We start from the raw sequence: 14,891 nt of genomic DNA on the forward strand, positions 1-14,891 counted from the left end.
TTTAAGATTCCATAAGTCTCAGATTCGATAGTTCTGTTGACTAGTTAGTACATATTGATGGTTCAGGTAACGCTAAGATTATTAATAGATAATTTCTCCTTGTCACCTCTCAATGTAATTACACATCTTAAGAAGAAAAATGGAAATGGTATAAGTTTTTTTTTAAACTCTCTATAGACTAGGCTGTATTTTTAAAATTATACAACTTATGCCTTTTTTTTGGTTTTGTTTTGTTCCTAGTATACTTCTAAAGCCAGTCAGCACATATAAGAAAGCTAATGGTTAAAAAAAACCAAAACAAAAGAAAACCAACTCTCATAGAATAATAAAAATAGTTGAATTTATAAAGTGTTTTAAGGTTTGCCAAGTTTTATTTATATCTGTATCTATATATCTTTATGTGTGTGTGTGTGTGTGTGTGTGTGTGTATGTGTGTGTGTGTGTGTGTGTATAATTTCATTTACTAGATCCAAGCAGGGGTCCTTGCAAATATTTGGGGAATGAAAGAGGTCTCCAAGTTGGAAGAGCTGTGTATGAAGATCCCATGCTCTAAACACTGGTGTTGGGAGAAGACTGTTTATGTAGATGAGAGCCTCTATTCAGAGAAGGAATGCAGTGAATCTACATTTTGATGACTCATTAAAACCAAGAGGAAGCCCTTGGGAATGATTTTCTATTTTGAAAAAAGGTCCCAAAATAAAAAAAACAGAAAAAATTTCTCTCTATAAACATTCGAACTAATGAGATGATTTGGTGCCTCTTTGTCAATGGCTCTCTAACCCCGCAGAATTTTATCTTTGCAGCCTCTGCCCATTTACTAGAGCTTCTACCAAGCAGGCAAATTTACATTCATTTTTTGAATACTAATCAGTAAGTTTATCACTGCTGGTTCTCCTCAAACCCACAGCAATCAGCTTTTTACACAAAGAGAACCAATGCAAATTACTGGCTCCGTTACAACAACAGAATCAACTTCCCCAAAGCAAAACAATTTAGCTTTCCAGCCCTCCAAAGGCAAGATTTTATGTCATTTGATTTTCCATCTCTGAGAATTGTCATGGGGCATAAATTGACTGGTTTCCAGACATTTTTAAAAAATGTTTTACTTTATCAGACACACAAAAAAAGGTGCGTTTCACATTTGAAGAGCCTGACTATGTTTTCTACGAGAGCTGTCTTGTCTTTTGGTCTCCAATTGTGGATGTGTCTTCGTGGTCTCACAGATCAAAGCATATTACAGCGCAGAACATGCATCACAGAAGGTGAAGATATAAGAAGGATCTCATAATAAAGAATGTCAGAGCTCAGTCTTAGAATGAGATAACATTTGCAGAGCACAGTGCATGGTATATAGTAGATGCTTAATAAATGCTTGTTCTTCGTCCTCTTCTTCTGGAATGTTAAGGGAAGAAGGGACTGCAGACATAATTGAGTCCAAGCTCTCATTTTAGAGATGAGGAAACTGAAGTATACTGACAAAACCATGGACACATGCAAAGCAGTGACTAATAGTATCCATTTGATATCATGAAATAATACGACATACAATGATAAATTATTACAGTGATTCCCACAAAAATATGTATAAATCATGTCTTTATTACTAACCATTTATTTGTATTTGGTGGTTCTGGAGAACTTCCCAATAACAACAGGCATTACCAAAAAAAAAAAAAAAAAAATGAAATGAATAAACACTGACAGTGAAGAAATGAAAATAGAGGCCCAAATATAAAATCCTCTAAGTGGCTGGCATTTAAAGCTCTTCATAATCTAGCCCTTTCCTATCTTTCCAAACTTTTCATAGCTTACCCCCTCACTTCTACAAACTCTACCATCTAGCAATATTGACCTATTTGTAGTTCCTTGAGCATAACACTCTAGGTTCCAAGTCTATGATTTTGCATGGGCTGTCTATCCAGCAGGCCCGGAAAGCTCTGTATCCTTGCCTCTCCATGTTCATTCCACTGGCTTCCTTCAAAGTCTTATTAGCTCAATGCCCACCTTCCAGGGGAAGCTTTTCCTGGATTTTCTCCCCACCCCCTCATCAGTACCGTCTCTCTGAGATTACCTTTATGCTGTATATATCTTGTATGTATCTAAGTATTTACATGTTGTTGACCCATTAAAATGCATATTCCTTGAGGGTAAGGATTGTTTTTCTAACTATTACTGTGTGTTAAATGCTTATTGACTGATTTCATTTTTTATTCTTTACTATAAAGGATGGTTTTCTGGAAAGAGATGAAGAGGAGACTATTTTTGAAAATGACATAACAAAAAATAATCATTTTTTTTTTAAAAAACAAGGACTTCAGTAAAACTCAGATTAAATGCAACACCAGCGGTCAAATGTGGACAGGACAGCACTCATACCTTGTTGAGACTCCAAGGACAGGATTCTTCCACTATCCTATATGGCAAACCCTAAATAACTTTGTGGCTGTGGGTAAGTCAATTTCTTTCTCTGTGCTTCATTTGTAAAATGAGTAGGTTCAACTCCATTATCTCTAAGAAAAACTATATATAGAGAAGGTGAATTTATTTTCTAGTGATTTGATAAAATAATAAAAAAAATTATACAGGCATATTTATGAAGCATCCAATTTTTAGAAATCTATTTTAGGAAACAATTCATCATTAAGCACCTACTACTGAATTATGTGGATACTTTTATGAAAAGTGCTCTCTGAATAGCAGGCCAATGGTTCTCAGAGGATGTGATGAATTTTAATAGGTATGCTACAAAATTTCTTATGCTATATTACTATAGATTAAAAAAACCAAAAACTAAACTTGTAAGTTTGTTTAATACAAATTTTATTAATCTAGCATATGTAATACCTAAAGTAAAATATTTGCAAAATAGATAAAATTTGTCTATTACAAAAACATATCAGACCTTGAACTTGCAAAGCACTCAACAAAAATGGTTGCTCTTGCTGGAGGGAAACTTTTGTAATGGTGCCAACTTTAAGTTTCATGGCACAATTCCTCATCACAAAGAATACTGTGGTGGTGTGGTAGGAGTAAAAAAAAAAAAAAAAAGGTACCCTTGAAGGAAGGCATTTAAACGTGCGGATGAACTTCATAGCTGACTGAATACAAAGGCTAACACAGCTGATAAGAAACAGCCTCAGCTATAGCAGCACTTAAGGGGACTACATCTTCAATTCTATGAGGCTTAGAAGGTTATGGCATTCTAATTTATAAATAAATGCTTAGGGGCAGCTAGGTGGCACAGCACAGGAGATAGAGCCCCTGTCCTAAAGTCAGTAAGACTTGTCTTCCTGAGTTCAAATCTGGCCTCAGATTATGTACTAGCTGTGTGACCCTACACAAATCACTTAACTCTTGTCTGTCACAGTTTCCTCATCCATAAAATGAGCTGGAGAAGGAAATGGTAAACCACTCCAGTGTCTTTGCCAAGAGAACCCCAAATGGGGCCAGAAGAGTTGGACACAACTGAAATGACTGAACCACAAGATGCTTGGAGCACAGCGTCCTCAACCACAAATTCAGGGAGGAAGGAGCATGTGGATATCTGGTAAGGTAATGCCTATATTTATGCTTCCGCTGCTATTCAATTTAGATATCCAATTCAACAAACACTTTTAAGAACCCACTATACATACAAATCTTTGGGTCAGGAATGGAAGCCACCCTTGCCCTCAAGGAAAGGGAGTCATGATATATACAAATATATACCGGTATGGGGGTCTGAACAAAGTATGGAAGACTGAAAAGTGCAGAATGTATAGCAGGGAACAGAAAACAATCCAGTCTGATTGGAGGGCAGAGTTAAGTGGTGGGGAGCAGTATGAAATAACACTTTAATTGTAGGGGTGATTGTGTAGGGAGTTAAACATCTGGCTAAGGCGTCTGTTATTAAAACATAAACTCCAAGAGAGCAGGAATTATCTCATTCTTTGTACCCCAGATCAGAGCAGGTACTTAATCCTTGTAGGCACTTAAATGCTTACTGATTGATAGTCAGCAGTTAACTAGGGAAGATTATAAGAGGATTAATCAAGCAATGGAGTAAAGGATTGACTAGAGTTAAGAAAAATTTGAAGCGAAAGATCAAGGAGACCAGGAGAATACTGTAATAGTTCAAGTGAGTAGTAATACAGGAAAAATAAAAAGGATGGAAATGAGAGATTTTTGCCAGAGGAGACAGTATGCCTAATGGATAGTGCTGGACTTAAGAGTTAGAAGACTACGGTTCAAATTCTATTTGTGATACTTACTGGCTGTGTCATTAGGGTCCTTTTGGGGGTGGGGGTGGACATATCTTAGGAAACAGAATGGCATTTGCTACATATGTTATTGGCTATAAACATGGTTATAACTTCTGTCCTCAAATCAGATCTCTGAGTTATTTGGGATAAGCTGCCAGTGACTCGGAGGGATGTGGTATTAAAGTAGATGGGCAAAGAGTTATGAGGTTAATGGAAAGAATGAGAGGAAGAAAAGGAGGGAGGGACAGAGTTCTACTCAGGGATAGGAACCTTAATCACAGTAGAAGAAAGGACAGGGAGAGGCGCATGATACATTTAGAAGAATCAGAGGCTAAGGACAATAACTCAGAGGTGACAGGTAGTAATCAATGCCTTTAGATCGAGGCAAATGAGGCCCGAACATTGCACCTTGAACTCTGGAGGATGTCCCTTATAATTGGCATGAAAATTATGAAGACAGTGGAGTGTTTGAAGTATTCTAACTTTGAGGTATTAGCTATCAAATGGTATTGGAAACTTTTTCTGAAAATGAAGCTATGGCTATTTTTGATGAGTTGAGGGGCTGTGGGCAGAGCACGGGTAAGGTGAGCCAGCACCGGGCAGAGCAGAAGGAAGTGAGCCAGCCCTGTATAAATGGTATTTCTTGAATATCTGATGAACAGTATTGTCAATAACTGGGAAGGCAGGGAGAAGAAGAGATTCATTTTTGAACCTGTCAGTGGTTGCACAAGCTACATGGAATTGTAACAATGCAAATGGTTGAAGGGACTATCATGGTATGTATTCCAGATTTAGACAGTCATTTTGGCTCTGTACAATTCAGTGTTTTAAATCACGTTTCTAATGAAAAGGTGAATGTTGTAAACTAGTTATCCTAAATCTTCATCAATAAATCAGTACACCTCACATGGGCCCATGGATTTTGTAATATATTTTAAAATAAAATTGTTCCTACAGACAACAGCCTGCAAAAAACTTTTTTTTTTTTTTTCTGCTTGAGACCTCCTCAACTCCTACACCACAGAGGCAGCCGGGGTGGCAGAACAGGTGACATAGCTAGTATCTCAGAAAAGTCATCTGCTGCTAATTGCTTCCACTTCTTCTCTTCTCACTTCCTCTCAACCCCTTCCATTACAGTTTGTGAACCAACCGCTCAACTGAAACTGTTCCATTTGAAAGAGCAAACTCCTAAATGGTAAATGTAGTAGTCTTCTTTCAGTCCTCATTCGTCATGACCAATATTGACCATCCCCTCCTGTATACTGTTTTCTACTGCTTTTTTGACAGCCATGAATAACTTGCCCAGAAAAAATTAAATACAATTATACAGGGGGCAAAATGGACTTTTAAATGAAATAAAGGACTTCCAAGCATTCCTGATGAAAAGAAGAGTCACATATAAACTATGAAGTGCAAACAGAGCAGTCAACAGAAAGGTAAAAGATAAACAGGAAAAATAACCATAAGGGACTAAACATGAACAAACTGCTTACATTCTAATTTGGAGAGATGATGTATGTGTCTCCTCTGAGCCCTATCATCATCACAGGTCATGAAGGGAGTTTAACGAGACAGAAAATCTGGGACTAGTTCTGTTACATCTTAATGATTTTAAAAGAAGAATGAAAAGGGAGGAAAAAGAAAACACTGGCGTATGAGGGATGCAAAGGAGAAGGAGAAGAGAAGGTGGCTAGGAAAAATTATCTTACATAATCTAGGTAGAAGGGGTGGGGATTAGGTGGACACACGAACCTCACTCTCATCACAACTGGTCGAAGGAGGGAAAAATACACACAAACAGACACATGGGCATAGGAAAAAAGGTGAGAATTGGGAATTAGAAGGAGATAGCTTTAAGGAAAGGATTAGTTTTAGGCAAAACAAACTTTAAACAGGGACATACAAAAAGATTTATAGCTCTTTGCAGGGTGCAAAGAATGGGAAAGTGAGGAGGTATCTATCAACTGGGGAATGGACAAACAAGTTAAGGTATATACATGTGATGGAATACTAATGTGTTCTATGAAATGATGATGGGAATGGTTTCAGAGAAACCTGGGAAGATTTGTATGAACTGATGCAGAGTGAAATGAGCAGGAACATGAGAACAATTTCCATAATGTCAACAGTCTGTAAAGAAAAACAACTTTGAAAGAATGCAGAATGAGACATACTTTTTTGGGGGGGCAAGGGGGGAACAGATGGACATGGCTAATGTGAAAATTTGTTTTGGTTAACTATATGTTTGTAATGAATTTTTTCTTTCTTTCCCACTGGAAGGTAGAGGTGGCTGACTGAAAAAATATAGATAATTTAATATAAAAAAAATAATAACCTTCCCTGAGCATCTGTAGTTTTGTCCTAGAACATACCAGCAGCTGCATTCTCCCCTTAGTGAGCTCCTCCTGGGCCCTCCATTTAGGGAAGGGGTCCAAGCCAGCCAAGCTTCATTTCCCTCCAGATGGTGCTTATGATCTTCCTGACACCATGTCCCAGCATGGTATCTCCTTCTTTCCCTAGCATTTTAATCTCCTTCTTAGGTGTTATCTTCTCCTATTAGAATGTTAGTTCCTTGAGGGCAGGGACTGTCTTCAAATTTCCCCACTTCTGTTTAGGCCAGTCACCTGAGTTGGCAAACCTAGACTCATCCTTGACTTTTTCTCTCCATTACCTCATATAACCAATCTCAACCATGATTCTTCAACTCAGCACTGAGACAGCTTCACAATCTGGCTCAAGCTCACCTTTCCAGGGTTATTTCAAATTACTTTACACGCTCCACATTACATTACTGCCAAACCAGCCTATTCATTATTTCCCAAATTCAGCAGTCTATCTGTTGTCTCTGAGCCTCTGAATTGGCTGTTTTCTAAGCCTCGAATGAACTTTGTCTGCAACACTAGTTCTTAGAAGTCCCATCTTCCTCCAGGCTCAGAATGAGACTACCTCATGTAGGAAGACTTCCCTGCCATCCCTACTTGTCAGTACTTTCTCCCTCTCCAATTTTCCTGTATTTACTTATCTGTGTGTATGTGTTGTATCCCTCACCTTCACCTCCACTGTAGAAGAATGTAAGGGCAGAGACTTTTTTTTTTGTCTTTTCCTCATATACTTAGCAACTAGCTTAACAGAGTGCAGTGCTACATAATGGGGACTTGGTAAATGCTTGTCAATTTGAATTTAATTTGTTAGATGAAGGGGCTGGGCTAGACTATGCCGAAGGTCCTTTCTAGCTCCAAATCTATGACTCCATGTGAAAGACAACATAAATAAAGGCTCTCTTACTTATCCAATACTTAAATTAAGAAAGATCTATGTACCTGAACAGGAATTGCATGCCTTCTCTGTGAGAAATAAAAGAGTTTAGTTTCCACATAAGTAGATAAGAAATCAGCACAGACAAGCTAACTTCTCTGTCGAGGGGGGGAGTGCCAACACAATTCTAGGCACAAAATCTATGTTGGGGGTAGGGATCACATGTATATAAAATATATGAACAGGGCGTATAAGGAAGATTGTAACCCAGAAGGATTAGGACCAATCCTGATCCAGAAGGGAGGAGTTAGGCAATTACTAACTATAAAGTTGTGCCCACTTCTCGCGAGAATCAAAAGGACGCACTTCAACCTCTTTAATAAAGTCTTTGAGACACCAGTCTTCAGAATTGAGTCTGGGGTCTTCTTTATAACATTCTTTCAAAGAGATATGGGCATCCAGCAGGGTTTCCTCAAATGCTGATTTAAAGATAGGCCTTCTCATACAAATGTAGAGAATTTAACAGGCTAACTGTGTATGCCCAACCAAAGTCACTCCCCTGTTCAAGAAGCTTCACTGGCACCCTATTGCTTTTACAATGAAATACAAACTCCTCAACCTGGCACCAACACTATGAAATGGTATTCCTGAACACCTGGTCAAGAAAAGGCTGGGATAGACATAGGAAATGATGTGGGAAAAACTCCAAGCTGGGGCCAAGGAGTAATAGCTGGGTGTCTGGAATTCAAATATCTACAGCATCAGAACCAAGAGGTAAAGGTAAGGCTTTAAAGAAAAATGACATTTTCCCGTTCTTTAAGCCCCTGGAAAAAGAAAGTACCCTGAACTTGGTTCTGGGAAGAGAAAAGAATAAATGCAAATTACTAGGGACAATCAGCAAGTGTTAGTAATCACAGTAGAGTCAAGTTCAAGTGCCCCTCCGGCAAGAAAGCCAAAAAAACCCCTAATACAGTGATTTATTCCATACTAAAAAAAAAAAAAAGAAAAAGAAACTTTCACAAAATACTAGCACTAGGATGTGAAAATTAAAAGGGAGAGTTCAAGAGGTTAGTAACTCACAGAAAACTGTGTAAAAATACTTTGTTGGAAGCTCAGCATGAATGTGTAATGAGGCTTAAAAATACCAGGTGCTAGAAGAGTAGCCCAGCATGACTAACTGGCAAAATGAAAAAGATAATCACAAAGGGGAAATGGATTTAAAAAACTCAAGTTCTAGAGGGGGAAAGGTCCCCAAGCTGCAAGCAGTCTAAGAGTCAAGAAGCTTGAGTTTTAGACATGGCACTACCATTAACTTATTCTGTGGTCATAGGTAACATTTCTCTTCTCTCAGCCTCAGTTTCTTTATCTGTAAAAAGAAGGAAACAGACTAGATGATGTCTAACAAAACTTCCAATTTTATTCTATTCTAGACTCTATTCTCTAAATCTCCTTCCAGCTCTAACATTCCATGATCAAAACACAATCTGGTAAACCATGTTTCTAGAGTACTTTTCTGACAACCCTGTGAGGTCAACAATGTCTTTAAAATCCTTATTTTACAGGAGAAGAACCAAAGTTCTGAGAGTTAAATGATCTGTATAAAGTCACATCGTGTCAGATTTCAAGTTCAACTCTTGGACCTTTTACTCCAAGTCCAGTGATCTTTTCACCACCCTGGAATTTAAATCAAGTATAACCTAATACAATGCAAGAAACATTTACAAAGCACCTACTGAATGTTGTGGACTGTGTTGGGGGTGGGGGGTGGGGCAATGCAAAGCTTAAAAAAGACACTAAGAGAGACAGCTAGAATACATAATTCCACATGATACATGCATCTTGAATTACAAAATAAGTGTTAGTGAGGTCTGACTATAAAGGTTGCTCCTGTAATTTCCCAAATGGAGACATACCCTATATGGGTATTTATGTGAACATGTCATCTCCCCCAACAGAATGTACATTCCAGATTGTTTCTTTTTCTTTTCTCTGTATCTCTATCACCTAGCACTGGCCTGGCACACAGTAGAAACTTAATAAATGCTTGCTCATTGATTACAAATCTGGGAGGATGAGGAATGTCTTCCTAAAGGTATGGCTATTTGCCTTAGTGTTTACAGGATGGGTTGATTTCAACAGGGTAAGATAGAGATAGAGAGCATTCCAAGCACAGCAAACAGTGTATACAAAGGCAAAGGAGAAAAGAATAGGCAGTGTTTGGTCTGGAAAGCTGTCTAGTTTGCTTGCAGTATAAGCATGGGAGTAATACAGGAAGCTGGAAGTATGGTATGGCACCAAATGATGAAGGGCCGTGAATACCAAGCAGTGGTCTCAGTTTCCTCATCTGTAAAAGGAAAGCGTTGGACTAGATGATCTCTGAATTCATGTCTAGCTCCAAATTATAATTTCAGGTCAATCCTGAGAACTTCAGATCAATGAATTTCACTTCTCCTCTGGGGAAGTTAGTGGAACCTATGCTAGAGATCCAATCGCTGAACAGTGAAGTAAATATAACCTAAAGGAAGGCATACAGGCACTATGGTTTCTACAACAGGAAATTAGGCCTGACTAATCTCTGAAGGTTCCCTGATTGGGTAAATATACACATGAAGAAGGGGAACTATTATTTAGAATTTCAAAACACCCTTGACAAAAACTTCTCACCAAAGGCTTAAAAAAAAAATTAAGACTGAGGATTAAGAGTTTATTTGTCCAGGTTTAAGGAGCTGGCTTAGAGAAAGAACACAAAAGGTAGGGGAGAAATATTCATCTTGCTAGATGGAAAAATGCAGACAGTGGAGTTTGCCAAGAATTGATGAAAGGACCCAGCATATTTAAAGTCCTTTACATTCTGGCGGCCACCTACCTTACCAATCAATTTTATTTCATATTACTCCTCCCTTAACATACTCTCTGATCCAGTCAACCTAGCCTTCCAGCTATAGTTATGCGTATTTCATCTCCTATCTTTGCAGTGCTATACAAGTGGTTTCCCCAGTCTGGAATGTATCCCTTTTTACCCATGCCTCCCCAGAGTCTGAGCTCAGGTACTGCTGCTTACTTATACAAGGCTTTTCTTGATTCCCCTAGTTTTAAGTACTTTGTCCCACTTGATAATGCTGAGTGTATACTTTATATTTATTTACTTGTAAACTATTTTATCCCCCATTCAAATACAACCTCCTCAAAGGCAGAGGCTATTTGGAGTTTTGGGTCTTTTTTATCCCCAGGGCCTAGTCCAGTGCATTGCACATAAAAGACATTCAATAAATGTTCACTGAATTACTGAATTGAATCACAAATTATCTTGAGAAGACAGTGCACAACCAAAAAGGTACTGATAACCAACAAATATTTATGAAGTATATTGGGGACAACAATGATAAAAAAAAAATTCTTGCCCTCAAGGAGCATACATATTATCAGTCATAAATGGACAGATACTTTTCACTAAGTGCCACAAGACTCTGGTACTGGTTTTGCTCTTCAATGACTTAGCCAAATGCACAATTAGTATATTTGTCAAATGTACAAATGATAGAAAAACCAGGAGGGATCATTAATATACTGCGTGACAGAATTAAGATCCAAAAAGATATTATCAGGTTGGAATGATGACCTCAAGCTAACAAGATAAAATTTTAAAGATATAATATAAAGTCACACAGGCCCTCTGAAGCCTAATGCTACAAAAATGGTACAATTCTATGAAATAATCTCACCCTCTTATGCTTCCAACATCACTTCTCAGATACTAGCTTGAGGGTAGAGACTGTGCCGTGTACAACTTTATATTGAGCTCTTCAAGAAATAATTTCTTGATAAATATTTGCTGAATGAATGAAGAGTCTTTATAGTATCTATGGATTACAAAGTAGAAGGTAAAAAAACTTTCAAAAGCTTTCTTAGAGAGAGGAAACAACCTTGGGGACATTATCCCAGGTAAGCTTGACTACTACTTATATGGTATTCCGCCTACCCCAAGACACCTTCTCCCACAATAAATGTTTTCCTTTGGTTTTACCTACTGGAATTCCTCCAAAGATATATTTGAATTAACTAGACAATCCATTAATATAATGGAAATATTGCTAGGAGAATGAAGATATTGTCAGTCATTCATACCTTAGTGTGAATCAGTTAAATTAGCCTACTTTTCTCCTAAAACCTAGCTGAGTTCTACCCTGCTAAGGGAAAGGACGATGTGATTTAGTGGGAAGTAAAGACGTGATGTAAGTGCTTAATGCTGGAGCATGGAATATTTTGAAGAGTACAGCAGGCTAGGGTGCAGCGTCAAAGTTTAGCACAGTATGAGGCCTGGACCATTAGAAGGCTGGAGAACTCTAGAAAGGAATGTAGACAAGTACAAAGACAAACTACCCATTTTTGCTAACGATAAAAACATTTATTAATCATCTATAATAGCATGTCATGCAGAACACGGTACTAGGTACCAAAGAAAGACTAAAAAGTTTATTTACGGTATAGTACCTGCCTTCAAGGAGCTCACCACCTCTAAGGCACAAGACATTTTTTTGCACATAGATGTTCAATAAAAATTAGTTGAAGAAATTAATTTAAAACTCTGCCTAATGTCACACCTGACTCATAAAAGAGGAAGGAAACTCTCTTCTTGCTCTCCTCTGCAAAGCACAGTTCATAGATGGGCAGACTTATCCTTGAAATCAAACTCAATAGTTAAACACCAATGGACCAAAACATCCCTTGATCTTCAGTGGCATGGTCAACTATGAAATGATCTGAATTATTTTTGATGCTAAGTTCTTGTAATACTTCTTGGGAGTAACAAATTTTGTAAATTTATTCCCCCATCTGACTTTTAAAGGCAACCTACCTTAACTGGCCCAAAACTGACTATTCTCAAGCCATGAGCAAGTCCCTTGCATAATATCTGTGGGATTTGCAGAAGTCTTCCATGTGTCCCTTTTCCATAACTTTTGTGGTATTATAGATTTCAACAACTCAGTCCAATTCAACATACATTCATTAAGGTTTCCTGCCAAAATGAATGGGCTCCTGTCAGAACAGAATTATGAAAACATCCCTGCTACCATTACATTTCTACATACAAAACTGACTACCACATTGATGCTTCTGTGTAGCGAGAGAAGTTCATTTTCAAAACAGATAAAAATTCAGTCTTTAAGGTGTGAATGGTATGAATGACTTTTTTTTTTTAATTTCTTAGTTGTTTAGGATCGTTAAGCATGCAAGCCTCATGGAGGAGGGTCCACAAAGGAACTGGGGTTGGTTTAGGATGTCCAGTTTCGGCCAGAGCCAGGAAAGCTTCTGGGTCATCTACGTCAGGAGCAGAAGCACTTGACTTGTCAGTTCTGCTTCCGTGGTTGGGCCGTCCACCACGTTCATGCCTGCCTCACCTGCCTCTGCCGCCACGTCCTGGGTGACCAAGGTCTCCAAAATTGATCTCCAGCTGGGATGTGGTATCATTGGTGGGCTAATGGAAGTGATGATCCACAGATTCTTTGGTGTGAACCTCCTCACTCTTGGACTTGTGGAGCACAAATCCCTTCTTCCACTGCCCACTAGCACCCTTGTTGGTCTTGCAACTCCGGCCCGGTTCTTATTCTGAATAGCCTTCCACTCACCCAAGGTCATCTTTTTCGGGTCCTCCTTCCTCACCTCTTCTATTTCGTTTTCTTTATTTTCTGTATTTGCTCTTCTCCTTCAGGTATTTCCTCGGTCACGGTGGTTTGCTCCAAGTCAGTCAACTCTTCTTTGACAGTTCCCCAACATTTGTCTTCGTGCTTCAGACCACTGAAATGTGGATGTGAGAAAGAAGATCTATCGTTTCCACTACGCCTATCAACTTCTCTCTTTCCACGAGAGTCAAAACCATCTCCTCTGCCCATTCCACGGCCTCGACCACCACATCCTCTTCCCCCAGGACCACCATGACCTTCTTCCCCCTTCACATTTTTCTCCAATCTATTTTTCAAATTGTTGCTTACAAGGTGGTTGCCTTCCTGGTCTCCTGTCAATTGGTTTTCCTTCACCCTGAAGTTGCTGGTCAGGCCTTCTACCAACTCATCTTATTCTTTCTTTCTTGAGGGAAGCAGGTGGCAGCAGAGCCTCATCCTTCTTGTCAGCCACGTTAGCCAAGCTGACCATATTATCATACAGAGAAAAACCACAGAATGTTAGCACTTGAATATATCTGAGTTCATCTAGCCTAAGCTTCCCATTTTATACAGAAGGAAACTGATACACAGAGATGGGGTGGGACTTTCCCAGTATCCCAGAGTCAAGAGTGGCACTCAGGTCTCCTGATTTCTAGACTAGTGCTGTCCCCCTTTGTACCACGTATAACTCCCAAAACCCTTAAGTTCATACCAGATACAACAATGATCATGAAATCCAATAAAAAACTACAACAAGTGACTTCTTCTACCCTAGAACTACCCAAAAATTCCAACAGAAGCCCATAGGTAATAGCAAGTGCCAATGTGACTGGAGATAGGACGTGTACCCAGCAAGGCTCTGTGAATGAAGGCAACAAGAGGAGAGAGCTCCCCTGACAAAGCCCCAGCACAGTCAGAAAGCCCCGGGGTGGGAACCCTGGAAACCCCCAGGGAGTGGTAGTGGGCATCTACCAGTGCAGGGCTGCACTGCTTAGATTCACAATATTTTCTGTCCTGAGCCACAAGAGAGGCCTCTAACGACCAAGTGTTCTAAACCTTGAAAGTCCAGGAGGAGCCTAATTTCGGGAGGAGAAGGGGAGAATCAATGCAAGAGGCTAGGTGACACAGGGTAAGACCGAGCATGACTGAAGACCCCAGCCAAAGCATAGCAGGGGGACAAAGACTGGCACAAAGCTTCAGGTTAGAAACAAAAACTAAAGAGATAAGTAGTTAAGGAAGACATTAGGATAAAAAACTACTGTAGATCTAGCAATGCCCAAAAATCTAGATTAGAAGGAAAAATTGTCTATAATTAACTACAAAGGAAAAAAATGGACTGAATTATGAAAAATTCACAAGAAATTAATCAAGAGATAAAAAAAATAAAATAAAAGCTCTTGAGGAAAGAACTGGAAAGAGAATACATAGCTTAGAAGAGAAAGCGGTAAACCTTACTCAAATAACAGACTCCCTGAAAAGTAGAAGAGCCCTAACAAAAATCAACAACTCCAAGAGCCAGCAAGAATACTAAAACAAAAAATAAAGCAAAAAAAAAAAAAGATTAAAAAAATTAGAAGAAATTTTAAGGCAGCTGACATGAAAAACAACTGACTTGGAAAACAGATCAAAAAGCCACAGTTTTTAAAAAGCTTTGAAACTAAATTTCAACAACTCATACATGAAAATTTCCTACATTTATTAGAACTAGAAGACAGAGTAAAGACAGAAAGAATCC

General features: G+C 38.7%; 1 protein-coding gene and 1 pseudogene across 9 annotated transcripts in view; both read right to left on the minus strand.

Moving 5' to 3' along the window:
- Positions 1–14,891, minus strand: part of ARHGAP17 (Rho GTPase activating protein 17) — a 130,400-nt gene that overhangs the window by 51,959 nt on the left and 63,550 nt on the right. The gene's annotated exons all lie outside the window — the stretch shown is intronic.
- LOC114041279 lies at positions 11,927–13,646 on the minus strand (annotated as a pseudogene).

This window comes from Vombatus ursinus, unplaced genomic scaffold (assembly GCF_900497805.2).
Source record: "Vombatus ursinus unplaced genomic scaffold, bare-nosed wombat genome assembly UNPS02014171.1, whole genome shotgun sequence".
NCBI classification, from domain to species: domain Eukaryota; kingdom Metazoa; phylum Chordata; class Mammalia; order Diprotodontia; family Vombatidae; genus Vombatus; species Vombatus ursinus.